We start from the raw sequence: 15444 nt of genomic DNA, 5'->3' as shown, positions 1-15444 counted from the left end.
TAATTGTTTTCCATTAACTTTTTTTTTTTTCTCCTCTTATAATTTTTATTTTAGGAATACGTGAATGTGTGTTTTCCTTTCTTTTCTTGTCTTCTTTCTCTTTTTCTTTCATTCTTAATTATCTTTTTGTTTTTTGTCTATCTCTACTGAACTTCTGATCTTTTCTTCTCACTTTCCTATCCTTTCTATCTTTTCCTCTTTGTTCTTCTTTATGTGACTTAACTCTTGTCCCGCACATCCTCAGATAAACCCTTAGTTAACCAGTAGACCCTATCCCCCATTGTGTACACACTTAATCCACAAACTTATTACTCAATTCAAAACCTCTGAGACTTAAATTCATTAATAGCAGTACTACCTCTTTATACCTATATAATATTTTAAGCATTTTTTTAAAGTTTTTCACATCTCCTCTATGTCCCTCCCTTTCTCTCAACATATTCATATTCCTCTATAAATAGATGGTCTTTTAATCTCTAAAATAACATTAATTTTTACGTTTCTATTTTTTTTCTGGTCTCTTTTCATTCCCCTTTCCCTTTCTTCTTTTTCTCTCTCTCCCTACTTGCATCCTACCCAACCTATTTCCTGCATTGTGATTAGGACATAGTTAACTCTCCCTGTGCCTCCCCACACCAATCTATTCCTATTTTTTACCCACATCTCTCCCTAACCCTAATAATTTCTGGTTTTCCAAATTCTTCTCTGCGGTTCGAAGCCCTTTAACATATAGTTGTTTGATGTCGAATAGATGTATCTGTTGAACTAGATTGTATCTGTAGACTATTGACTGTACAAATGCAAACTTTGGTTGATAGTTGCCTTAAGATAGTGTTCTAGCACAAAACTGGTGCTATCTTCATCTCAAATGGGCAGAGTAAGCCGGAAAAACACAAGAAAAATGTCAAATTCGGGTATCTCAATTCCCAATCCTGATAATCAGGGGTTAGAACAGATAATGAATAATCCAGAGGAGAGTTCCCAAACAGCTCTACAAACACTGCTGGCAAACATGATAAATGAAAAGTTTGACAATGTACAAAGGACTCTGTATGAGCGTGACAGGGAGAGAGAGGAGGCATCCCAGAAGTTTATACAGGAATATCATAAGCGTGAGGAAGCTAATCAAAAACTGATACAGGATTTGCGTGAACAATTGAGAATACTCAAAGAGAAAGGGAGGAATGGCATGAGCAGGCTGAGAACACTCAAAGAGATCTGCAGGAATCCCACGAACGGGAGGAAGCTAATCAAAGAGTAATACAGGAATTGAGAGACCAGGTAGAGAACACACAAAGATCACTAAAGGCATTCATGGAATCCATTAACAAAGAGCTGAAGGAAGTCAGGGAGACCACAAAGGGAATGCTGAATGGAACCCAACAGAAGGAATGGGAGCCCAAAGAAACCATAACCAATCAACTAAGTGTTTTGAGGACAAACACTGAACACCAAATTAAGGAAGTAAAGAAATTCATACAAGACCTAAAACAGAGCTTCAACAAAGAACTTGAATCCATCAAAGCTGACCAACTGGAAGGAAAAGAGATAAAAAACAAAGTAGAGAGTCTTGACAGCAGGTTAGACCATGCAGAAGATCGAATCTCAGGGATTGAAGACAGCCTAGATATTATAGAGAAAGAACATACAACCATCCAAGACAAGTCCAAGAAATATGATAGATCTATCCAACACCTGGAAGACACCATCAGAAGGCCTAATCTAAGGATAATGGGTGTAGAGGAGCACCTAGAAACAGAAGTTAATGGTCTAGGAAATTTGTTTAACAGGATCCTAGCAGAGAACTTCCCAAATATGCAAAAAGATAGGCCTGTCCAGATACAAGAAGCCTTTAGAACCCCAAATAGACCAGACCAGAATAGGACATCCCACCGCCACATTATAATCCACACAGGATCAACTCAGAACAAGGAAAAGATCCTTAAAGCTGTCAGAGAGAAAAGGGTAATCACTTATAAAGGGAAACCAGTTAGAATCACCTCAGATTTCTCAGCAGAGACAATCAAAGCAAGAAGAGCCTGGAATGATGTATGCCATGCCCTAAAAACAAACAACGATCAACCAAGAATACTGTACCCAGCTAAACTCTCCTTCATAACTGAAGGCCAAATAAAAACCTTCCATAGCAAAGAAAAATTGAAACAATACATCTCCACCAAACCAGCCCTACAAAAGATTCTTAAAGATGTCCTACACATAGAAAACCAACAAGACCACAATAAAGGCCAAGAAACTGCACCCAAACTGAGAATCCAAGAACCATAGGAAGAACCCAGTTTCGCAGCCCCCAAGAAGGTAGATAACATGGCAGGAACTCCCAAATACCTCTCAGTCCTATCTCTTAATGTTAACGGACTGAACTCTCTAATTAAGCGACATAGACTGTCTAGTTGTATTAAAAAACAAGACCCTTCTATCTGCTGCCTGCAGGAGTCACATCTTGCCCGTAAAAACAAATACATTTTCAATGTTAAAGGCTGGAACAAAATCTACCAAGCAAACGGACCGCATAAACAGGCGGGAGTTGCAATCCTAATATCAGATCAAATAGACTCCAAATTAAAATTCGTGAAAAGAGATAAAGAAGGTCGCTACATACTAATTAAAGTATCTCTCCTTCAGGAGGATATTACAATTCTAAATATCTATTCACCAAGCAATGGAGCACCCAAATTTATCAAAGAAACACTACTTTCCCTCAAATCCCATATAGATCCAAAGACATTAATTGTTGGGGATTTTAACACACCACTCTCCCCACTAGATAGATCAACTCGGCAAAAACTCAACAGAGAAACCGCAGATCTAAACAGCTGCATAAATCAACTAGACTTAACAGACATTTACCGAACATTTCACCCAGCAGCATCAGAATACACGTTTTTCTCAGCAGCACATGGAACGTTTTCTAAAATAGACCACATTTTAGGCCACAAAGCAAACTTGTCTAAATTCAGAAACATTGAAGTTATACCTTGCATTCTCTCTGACCACAAGGGAATAAAATTAGAACTCAACACCAAAAGCCACCAAAGAAAGTCCGGTATCACTTGGAGGCTGAACAACACACTGCTGAATCATGAGTGGGTCATGGAAGAGATTAGAAAGGAAATTCAAATGTTCATGCTATTCAACAAAAATGAACACACAAAATACCAGCTCCTCTGGGACACAGCAAAGGCAGTACTCAGAGGCAAGTTTATAGCTCTGAGCTCCTACATCAACAAATTGGAGAGATCTGAAACTAGCAATTTAATGACACATCTAAACCTCCTTGAAAAAGAGCAGCAAGATAAACCCCAATCCAGTAGAGGGAAAGAAATAATCAAAATTAAATCAGAATTAAATGAATTAGAATCCAAAAAAACTACAGAAAGAATCAACAAAACAAAGAGTTGGTTCTTCGAAAAACTTAACAAAATTGACAGACCCTTAGCAAATCTTATCAGAAAAAGAAGAGAACACACCCAAATTAATAAACTCAGAGATGAGAATGGAAACATCACCACGGAAACAACCAAGATTCAGAACATTATAAGGGAATACTTCTCAAAACTTTATGCTAATAAGTTTGAGAACTTGACAGAAATGGACCTCTTCCTAGCAAATATTGACATGCCAAAACTAAACCAAGATGAGTTAAACTATCTTAACAGGCCCATATCAAGTATTGAAATAGAAACAGTAATAAGAGACCTCCCAGCTAAGAAAAGTCCAGGACCAGATGGTTTTACAGCGGAATTTTACAAGGCCTTCAAAGCAGAGCTCACACCAATTCTCCTCCAACTCTTCAATGAAATTGAAAGAGAAAGCTCACTACCGAACACATTCTATGAAGCCATCATAACCCTCATCCCAAAACCAGGCAGGGACTCATCAAAGAAAGAGAATTATAGATCCATTTCTTTGATGAACATTGATGCAAAACTTCTCAACAAAATTTTGGCCAACCGACTTCAACAATTCATCCAAAAAATCATACACCAAGATCAAACAGGATTCATTTCAGGGATGCAAAGCTGGTTCAATATACGCAAATCAATTAATATTATTCATCACATCAACAGGAGCAAGAATAAGAACCACATGGTTATCTCAATAGACGCAGAAAAAGCATTCGACAAGATCCAACACCCCTTCCTGATGAAGGTTTTGGAAAAGTTAGGAATCCATTCCTCAATACAATAAAGGCTGTATATGACAAACCTACAGCCAGCATTATACTCAATGGTGAAAAACTAAAGCCATTTCCTCTTAACTCAGGAACAAGACAAGGATGCCCACTCTCTCCACTTCTCTTCAATCTAGTATTAGAATGCCTAGCTACAGCAATAAGACAAGATGCAGACATAAAGGCGATCCAAATAGGGAAAGAAGAAATAAAACTCTCCCTCTTTGCAGATGACATGATCTTGTATTTAAAGAATCCCATAGACTCCACTCCCAAATTACTCAAGCTGATTCAAAACTTTGGCAAAGTAGCAGGTTATAAAATTAACCCCCAAAAATCAATGGCTTTTCTGTATGCCAACAATGAGAAAAGTGTGGCTGAAATTAGGAAAGCAACTCCATTTGTAATAGCCCCACAAAAAATAAAATACCTAGGAATTAACTAAAGAAGTGAAGGACCTCTATGATGAAAACTTTAAAATCTTGAAAAAGGAAATCAACACAGAACTTAAAAAATGGCAAAACCTCCCATGCTCCTGGATTGGAAAGATTAACATCGTGAAAATGGCAATACTTCCCAAGGCTATCTACAAATTCAACGCATTACCTATCAAAATTCCACCCTCATTCTTCAAGGAAATAGAAGAGGCAATCCAAAAATTCATATGGAACAATAAAAGACCCCGAATAGCAAAAACGCTCCTCAACGGAAAGAACACTGCTGGAGAAATATCAGTACCAAATTTCAAACTCTACTATAAAGCCATAGTAATCAAAACAGCTTGGTATTGGCATAAGAACAGACCTCAGGACCAATGGAATAGAATTGAAAACCCAGAAATGAACCTACAGACCTATAGCCATCTAATCTTCGATAAGGGAGCTAAAACAATAGAATGGAAGACAGACAGCCTCTTCAGTAAATGGTGCTGGCAAAACTGGTTAACTACATGTAGAAAACTAAAGCTAGATCCTTATATATCACCCTGCACCAGAATCAACTCCAAATGGATCAAAGACCTTGAACTCAAAGCAGACACTCTGAAAACATTACAGGATGGAATAGGACAAACCCTGGGTCTCCACGGCTCAGGCCGAAATTTTCTGAATAGAGACCTGGAAACACAACAAATCAAAGAAAGGTTGGACAAATGGGATTGCATAAGGTTGCAGAACTTCTGCAGGGCAAATGACATAGCTAGCAAGATCAATAGAAAGCCCACGGATTGGGAGAAGATCTTTACTAGCCATACAACGGACAAGGGTCTCATATCTAAAATATACTTGGAACTCAAAAAATTAAACCACCCAACAACAAATCCTCAAAGAAACAACTGCCCAATAAGTAAGTGGGCGAAAGACTTAAAGAGAAGCTTCTCTGAAGAAGAACGAAGGATGGCCAATAGACACATGAAGAAATGTTCAACATCCCTAGCCATAAAAGAAATGCAAATCAAAACAACATTGAGATACCACCTCACTCCAGTTAGAATAGCAAAAATCAAGAACTCTAACAACAACAGATGCTGGAGGGGATGTGGACAGAAAGGAACCTTACTTCATTGTTGGTGGGAATGTAAACTTGTTCAACCACTTTGGAAAGCAGTATGGAGGTTCCTCAAAAGACTCCACATAGAGCTCCCCAATGACCCAGCAATCCCACTTTTGGGCATTTACCCAAATGATCACAAACAAGGCCACACTAAAGCTACCAGCACAACTATGTTTATTGCAGCATTATTTACCATAGCTAAGATATGGAACCAACCCAGATGCCCCTCAGTAGATGAATGGATCAAGAAAATGTGGTATATATACACAATGGAACTCTATGCGTCCATCAGAAAGAATGACATGGCCCCATTTGTTAGGAAATGGAAAGGCTTGGAAAAAATTATATTAAGTGAAGTAAGCCAGGCCCAAAGAAACATAGGTCCCATGGTTTCCCTTATTTGCAATATCTAGTATAGGTATGAGTCAAGCGGAAAAAGTCAGAGAATGTGATGTTAGGAAAACGAAACCTCAAATATGTATTTTAATGTTTTTGTTTCTTTCATGCATGTGTTTCTAATGCATTTATAATATTATTTCTTTGTTGCTTTGTATGTCCCTCCCCCACATTGTAACCCCCGCTTTCACTATATTTGATGTCAGTATAACATGTGGAGGAGATGGGGACAAACAAGTCGTTTAAGGATTCAGGTGGACCTGTTGCAACAATGAGAAGTACAAAATGTCATGTCAAAACAAGCTTTACAATGTCGGTGGGGGGGGGGGATGGGGGGTATGATTGGGTGGGGGGGAGGGGGGAGGCTGGGAAGGGAGGTGAAGGGTAAACAAAGGAGGAGGCTGCAATGCTTGGTAAGAAATGTATGCATTTTCCTGCCCATGTAATTGTAACCCCTCTGTACAGTATGTTCTCAAATAAAATAAAATAATATTTAAAAAAATAAAAAATAAACATAGTCGTGCTGGTAGCTTTAGTATGGTCTTGTTTGTGAACATTTGGGAAATGCCCCAAAGTGGGATTGCTGGGTCATAGGGGAGCTCTATGTGGAGTCTTTTGAGAAACCTCTATACTATTTTCCAAAGTGGTTGAACAAGTTTACACTCCCACCAACAATGCAGTATACTTCTTCAGAAAACATCTCTATCAAGGAAAATGGTTAACATTTTAATATCTCTAGCAATAATGTTACAATACTCAGAGTACTACATCAAAATCGCTCACCTTACGCTGATAGTCATGATCCATCCTTCCCAACATTGTGCTCACTGTTGTCCTTAAGCATTGTATGTGACAGAAAGGTGACAGATGAAAATGACTGAGGTTCTCCTGTTTCCTGCAATGCCATGAACCAGTGCTAAGGTCTTAAGCCCATTGCCTGACTTCTTAAAATATATCAAGGGGATTGCAATATTGTCCCTAGCTGTCTGAAGACATAGAAACATCTACAAGCTGTAAAATAGTAAGAATACTTACAGACATCTGTCTCTACTGACCTGATCCCTAATCTGTAGGGGATATAATATTTACACAAAATGATATTTATTCCACAGGAAAATGTATATAACAAAATCATAAAAATTCAGTCAAGGTATCATATGTTCATATTGCACCTATATGACTCTGAAAAAAAATTTAGTGCCCTATAGGTTTATTTTCTTATCCACAAAGACAGTTGAATATCATTTCTGTATTTTATGTATGTATGCTTAATTAGTTGAGGTACAATTAAACTGAAGGGAAGACAACAGAGTCTGCAGTTGGTCTTTGGCTTTGGCAGATCCGATGTGGCTCAGTTCAGCTAAATAAAAGAGGTAATACAGACAGAAGAATAGGAGAAGTGACTCCTGAGACATTGCCAGACACCAGTCTGGGGTGACACTAACCAACCAGTACAATCTAGCCAAATAGCCCGCTACTTCCTTCACTTCCCATTTGCTCAGTGCACAATATATGTGTCCTGAACGAATTTTTGGCAGAATGTTGTTTTTTTTGTTTTTTAATCTGATTTCCAAAAACAAGACTTTGTCCCTTGGCTGAAGTATAACAAACACACATTGCTTTTGTGGGATCTCTTCTTCCATTTCTCCTAAACGACATGACTTTCAATATTTTTTCTCTCTTTTTTCCTACATCTTGGTGTTACTCGAGTAAGTCACTGAAACTACATAGGTCCTCTCATCTGGTAAAAGACAAACTCAGATGAGACTCTGAACATAATGAATGTGATAAGACCGTTGTTAATGAGATAAATGTGGGCTCTCCAACAAGGTTTGCAGGGGCTCCAGTGGGGAACTAGAAGATGGAGTGATGTTGTTTGCAGTGATGGCTGAGTGGTGTACAGGATGGAAGAGGACAGGGCACCAGGGATGGGGTAGCAGCAAGGGGTTGCGGGGGGAGTGGGAAGTGGGGAAGGAGGGGATACTTGGGGATGCAAGGGAGGGCCAGGGTGGGTCAGTCTGTCTACACTGGAACCATGATCCCATGCTCTAAACCTTACTTTCGCTGGTGGTCTGTCAACTCCAGGCCAGGACTGGGAATTCTCTAGGAAAAATCGAACCGCATACCCAAGGAGAAGGAGTCGCTTCCCTCTAGCAGTGAGTTCTATGGGCCTGCAGTCTTGTGTTCCTCCTCCACCCACTGCTTTTGTCACTTGATGGACAGCCGGGTTCTGGGCTATGCCCCAATCCCCCATCATTGACACGTGATTACATGGGAAGATGGCACTCCAGTTCATCTTTAGCTGTCTTTGGGGTACAGATATAAGTATTAGATTTAAAGGGATGAAGAATTGGGGCAACGCTGTACACAGTCCCCGTTGTAGGCGTGGCCTATCTGATCCTTGTCTCCTTGGCTGTTCTGCTTCCAGAGAAGCTATCACGTCATCACATGAAGGAGCACTCCAGTTCCCTCGAGGTGAATACTTGGGCTCCAGTTTGCAGCCTGTTCACTATAGTACTCTCCACATTTGGAGAGTCTGTCTTGCAAGGCTCTGGTGTACTTCAGAAGTTTTAGTCCTTGCCAAAATGATGATAATGATCATGCTTGTCTTTTGGAATGCAAGGTTATTTCGCATTCTGGGGAGAACGGTTTACAAGGAAGACAAATACAAGATAGAGGCAGAGATGCCAAAATTTCTCCAAGTTCACAGTTATTTTATGGCAACATATATGATTTGTTGAATGGCAACTCCTTTATCCAACTGCTTTAAGATAAAAATGAAATTGTGTAAAAAGAGTTTACATACCTGTTACAAATACATTTTTGGTAGATTGGAAATAGGTTGTCTTTAGAGTAAGTACAAAAACTTTGGGGTTGTAATTATTGGTAGTCTTGAAAAATTCCAGTTTCGCAGAGCTGAAGTAATCTGTGAATTGAGCAAGTTTAATTGCCTTGCAATATTTTCTCAGGACCTTGATGGTAACCCCATGCTCATAGCTAAATATTACTTATCATTTGATCAGCTGATTTCCAGTGCTTTTCCATAAACATTCAAAATTACTATTCATTTATTTTTACTGTTCTGTAATTTTTTCCTCATCTTTCCTCCAAACAAGATAATATGTGCTAATATTGAAGAACCAGCAAGTCTATATTTAGTATTTTATTAGTCCAGAAGTCAATTTCATCTATCAATAGATGAAAGCTAATAACAGAAACTGTAAGGACAGAGAGAAAAAGCCATTGACCTTCACTTTTTCGACATAAAGTCAAGCCTGATCAGATAACCAAAGTATAAATCACCTGCTGGAGGAAAGAGGACAGAGAAGGACAGGAAAGAGTTAGTTAGAAAGTGACTTTTAAAAAGCCAATTCAATCAAAATAAACATGTTAGATCTAGTGTTTTACAAAGTGTATCAGTATTAGTGTTTCAGGGATTTTGGGGAGGGTATTAGACTTTGAATTTGAAAGTAAGATGAACATACTCAAATTTACAAATAAATTTACAAATAAATTGTGGTCCCACTCAATAATCACGTGTCTTTAATAAAAATTTTGTTGTTTTGCTTTTCTTCCTTCCCAAACCAATTTTAACAAACTTAATTGTTCCACTTTCACATCTGTACATAATGTATTTTGACTATATATTTACCTTCCTTCATCTTCTTCATTAACTCCCCACTTCCTACGTAGTACTGCTACTCCCAGAATAAAATCTGTTTCATAAACCTGTCATTCATTTATTCAATGTGCTAACTATTTTTAATATGTACTATATATTTAATTGTATATATTTGATTTATGTAAAATATATGCAAATACATTAATAACTTCATGTTATTCCTACTTTTAAGTTGTATTATGCAACTTCTTTTTCGGATAAGTTGATGTTAGGCGAAATGAACCCCAAGATAAGGACTCAAATGTTTTTCTTTCTTGCTATTGTTTCTAACATATTTATAAGATATTTCTTTGTTGGTTTGTATGTCCCTCCCCCACGGTATAACCCTTGTTTTCACTGTATTTGATGTTGGTATAATTTGGGGAAAGGAAGAGAAAAAACAACATGTTTAAATAAGGATACAGGTTGACCCATAGCAACAATGAGAGGTAGGAGATGCTATGTTGAAAAATGAACTTTACAACTGTGGGGGGGGGGGGGAGGACGGGGGGGGGGGGGGGGGGGGAGGAGACGGGGGGGGGGGGAGGAGATGGGAAGGGATGGTAAGGGGAACAAAGGAGGAAGCAACAATGCTTGATAAGAAATGTACTCATGGGGCTGGGAAGGTGGCTCAGTGGTAGAGCACTTGCCTTGCATGCTCGAGGCCCTGGGTTCGATTCCTTAGCACCACATAAGCAAAAAGAAAAAAGCCAGAAGTGGCACTGTGGCTCAAGTGGTAGAGCACTAGCCTTGAGCTGAAGAGCTGAGGGACAGCGCCCAGGCCCAGAGTTCAGGCCCCATGACCGGACCAAAAAATTAATAAATAAAAAATAAAATAAAAAATAAAAATAAAATAAAGAAATGTACTCATTACCTTGCTCATGTAATTATAACCCCTCTGTATGGTAGTTTCACAATAAAAATAAAAAATAGTGTATGATAATTATTAAAAGGGATTTGACCTTGATGTTTCAACATGCCTATACAGTATTTTATTTAGATTGACCTCCATATTTAGTAGCAGTCTCTTTTCCATTCCCCCTCTTTTATTATTCAATAGCTTCCAGCTATAGATAGATAGGTAGACAGACAGATATATATATATGTATATTTCTCCAACAACAGCACCTAAGAGAAAACAGGTGACCTATGTCCTTCTGAACATAATGATCTCCAGTCTCATTCATGTGTATTCAAATGACAAAATTTCATTATTCCTTATGGCTTAATAATGTTACATTACATATACTTATCACTTTTTTTGACCCATTCTACAGTTGGAGTGTATTAATACCAATATCAGTAGCCAAGCCAGCAGCTTGGCTATTTAATTCAAACTTATGAATAAGAAGTACATTATTTTGGACATATATTCAAAATTCATGTTGCTGGATTGTAAGGTAGTTTTATTTATAATTTTTGAAAGAAGCATGCAGATTTCCATAGTGCTTGTACTAATTTTAATTCATACCAACAGTGTGCAAGGGTTTCTTTTCCCTGCATATTCACAAGCATTCTTGTTCTTGATGTTGGCCATTGTAACTGGGTGAGATGGAATCTCATTGGTTTAATTTGTATTTTCTTTATGGCCAAAGCTGTTGACCAATTCTTCATTTGTACTCCTTTCAAGAAATGTTTGTTTAGTTTATTGACCTATTTGTTATTGGCTTGTTGAATCTTTGTGAGTTTTCAGTTCCCTGTGTATACTGGTTATTAATATCATGTCAGAGGTGTAGCTGGAAAAGATGGTTTCCCATTCTGTAAATTGTCAATTCAGTCTAGTGATTATTTCTTTCGCTATGCAGAAGTTTTATTTTAATTTGCTCCTATTTGCCATCCTTTGATCTTTATTTGCAAGTCTACTGAAATGCTCTGCAGGAAGTTGCTTCCTATGCCAATAAGATCTAATAATTCTACCGATTCTTTTCTGCATTTGTATCAGACTTTCAGGTTCTTCTTTAAGATCATTGGTCCACTTTGAATTGATGACCTAATTTTAGTCTTCTATATTTGAATATTAACTTTTTTCAATACCAATTGCTTAATGAATGTTTTGGACCTCATTGTCAAAAATCAGATGGCTATGTGGACTTATTTCTGGCTTTTCTGATGTTTAAGTAACTTTTTGTGCCAATATGTATCTGTTATTTCATTGTTTCTTGTTTTGTATTTTTAGTATGGTTTTAATATTATTTACTTATTTACTTAATTTGTGGATCTTGGGGTTTAAAAACTCAGGGCCTGGGTGCTGTCCTTGAACTTTCACTCTCAAGGCTTGTACTCTACCATTTTAAGCCTCTGTGCCATTTATGGTTTTCCAGTGGTTTATTGTAGATAAGAGACTCATGGACTTTTTTGCCCTGGCTGCCTTTGAACTGCAATCCTAAAATCTTGGCCTTCTGAGTAGCTAGGATTATAGGCGTGAACCACCAGTGTCTGGCTCTAGTATTCTTTTAAACCCAGTATCGTGAATTTACCTGCATTACCTTTTTATTTCTCTTAAGATAGCCTTGACTATTTGTAGTCTTTCACTCTCATAAATATATTTTTAAAGATATTTCTTATATGTATAATGAATGACATTGGGACTGGATCAAATCCATATATTGTTTTGGTAACAGATCCACTTTCATAGTATTAATTTTCCCAATGTATAAGCATGGGAGGTTGGAGGCAATGCTTGAAGAATATTCCTTTGGTCCTTTCCCAATGGCTCCACCACCAGAAGGTGCAGAAAGTATACCAGACAATTTGAATCTGTGTCCTATTTAATGTAGTGTCTTCTTTCCATTTGAAATTGTCTAGCATTATGTCTATTAATTGGATCATGCCTTTCATTATTTATTAGGTTCCATAAATATACAAGAGTTGGTATTCATTTTTAATGAAAGATGATGTTTGTGAAAGGCAATTATCAACTTAGAAAATGAATATATGCATATATTTTAAATGTTTTTTTTAAATGAAGTTTTGCCTCTTTTTTCCAAGAGCTAGTATATCAAACAGGTGAGCTGAAATGCCCTGGAGGGGATGAAAGAGTTAAATAACTGTGTAGGCAATTGAACAAATCTATGTACCACATACTGCATCTGGGGGAAGGGCTGAATTCATTTCTGTACTCATATTTATGTTATTCATATGCATTATGCCATGGAATATCCATATTCATTACCCACCTACTTCATCAGACTTGTATCATTAACATTAAACCTAACTGTGCATTTTATATAATATTTAACTAATTCAACTTTATGTTTTTAAACTTAAAACGAGCTGTCTTGCATATGGGCCATTGAAAGATAAATCAAATGTTGTGCTGTGTGGTTGCAAAGGGTTTATCTGGATGTCATTTCACTATCCCAGGTCCTTTCTTAAGGAAATAACTAAACTGTATTTAAATTTTATGTTTGATATATGCTAGTGTTCCTTTTTATAAGACACTTTTCTCATAATTCCCACTGACATTATATTTATTTTTCTGTATGATGCATATTATATATGTCACCAATATATGCATCATAAACATACCACTAATATATATATATTATATGTAACTATATATTGTATATATAACTATATATATATATAATATATAGTTACCACAGATTGAATAAAGAAGTCCTAAGAATTATGTAATAAACAGGAGGCTATAAGTGATTTTTTTAAAAACTGAAGTGCTAATGCTTCCATCTTACAATCATGATATGACTGTCAAATTAGCAAATATAATTAATCTACCACAAGAGAAAAGAAAGAAAAGAACATATTCTAAATTAGTTGGTAATTCCACTGTATATTTGTGTACAAATTGCAAGGATGGTGTTATAATACCTTATTAGAACAGATCACTGATCAACAAACCTCTACATGTATTACTTAATGCTTCCATTTCTATGTGATAATTTAAGCCAATCAGTTTCTACATCTTTTAATTGATGTTGGAGATTTTAAGGTAAGATTTTCTTTTTAAGAGTTTGTGTCCTCTAAGATCTAAGAAGCATGCACAGATATAGATGCTATGCATCTAGATAATGGAAATCAATTGCTACATTCTGTTTTAAGAAGTGTAGTGATTACTAACTGCCTGGTGCCCCTGTTAGTACTATAACTGGGGAAAGCCACAGACACTGCATGACAACTTCAGTTTCTCTTCACTTAATTAAGTATTTTTCTAAAAGAAAGATGTCAAGTTCCACCGCTATATTGATGATTTTGCTATTTTAAAACAGACAGTTTTGGTGAATAAACAAAGAGGAAAAGACAGAAGTAGCTCTAATATTTTAAACTAAGTGAGTAATGAGACAGGAGGAAATATAAGAACACCATCAAATTTTATTTGCACCATTACTGATTCCCGACTTTTTAATTCAATTAAATCTAAGTTATCCTAACTGTATTTAAGAAAAAAGTTCCAACAAAACCCACGTATTCTTTTTAATGCATTTTTGTTGCTTTTGTAAAAGTGATGTACAGAGGGGTTACAGTTATATAAGTTAGATAAAGAGTACCTTTCTTTTTTGAACAATGTCATCCCTTCCCTTGCTCTCTGCCCATTTTTCCCTCCCATCTCCACCTACAAGCCATATAGTTCATTTTCAACATAGGGTGTAGTGAGTACCACTGCTGCGTTTGTTCACCCTTTGTTCTCTCCTTTCTGTGTCCCCCAATCATTTTTCTCACCCATCCTTACCCTCAAGTTACATAGTTTAGTTTTTTACATAATGTGCCTTGAGTGTAATTATTACATTTGCTCACCCTTCCCCTCTGCAATGTGGGTACCCCACTTCCTCTCCCAACTGTAACAGACTCTTAAATATATTTTTCCATAAATATGTTTAATGGGTTACATGTCACATAATTCTGGAAATCTGTTGATCTATGTAGATGTAAATACAAAGAGAAAGTGCCATGGAGCTATGTTTTAGTTACATACTGGTGAACTCAGAAGTGTACTTTATGTGCAGTTATAGAGGACAAGGGACTTCCACTGGAAAGACATCATGATAATTATGGAAGAACATGCTGAAGAGACAATTTTTTTTAACTCCTCAAGGAAAAGATAATATATGCTATATAAAACTGTACTAGTGGACCAGGAATGTGGTGCAGACCTAAAAATTTCACTATTTGGAAAGTAAAGGCCCAGAGGATTATGATTTGAAGCAGCCTGGGGAAATTTCAGAAACATTTAGCAAACTGAATGTGGTGCTCTAATTCTGTAAACCCAACTATTCGGGAGGCATAGTAGAATGATCATAATCCAAACCAATCTTTTGAAAATGGTGATCCCTTACCTGAAAATTAACTGAAGATAAAATATTGGCGGAATAGCTTAAGTGGTAGGGCATTTGCTAGGTAAGCACTCCTTACTCCCCCCAAAACATTCAAAAAGGAAATAAACAAACAGATAAACCTTATCCCCTATTAAGAAGCATAATAAATTTATCTTTACATTTCTCTATAAATATGTAGTTGCATCTGATAAACCTTTGGTTGACCCATTGTAACAATGAGATGTACAAGACACTATGTTGAAAACCAGCTTTAAAAAAAAAAAAGAAAGAAAGAAAACCAGCTTTACAATTTGGATGGTGGGGGGAGGTAGGGAGGGAAGGGATTGGAGGGGAAAATCAAAGGATGAGGT

The sequence above is a fragment of the Dipodomys spectabilis genome, unplaced genomic scaffold, assembly GCF_019054845.1.
Source record: "Dipodomys spectabilis isolate Male_0828 unplaced genomic scaffold, ASM1905484v1 ptg000053l, whole genome shotgun sequence".
NCBI lineage: Eukaryota > Metazoa > Chordata > Mammalia > Rodentia > Heteromyidae > Dipodomys > Dipodomys spectabilis.
The sequence above is the reverse complement of the archived record's forward strand: the minus strand, read 5'-3'. Positions refer to the sequence as shown.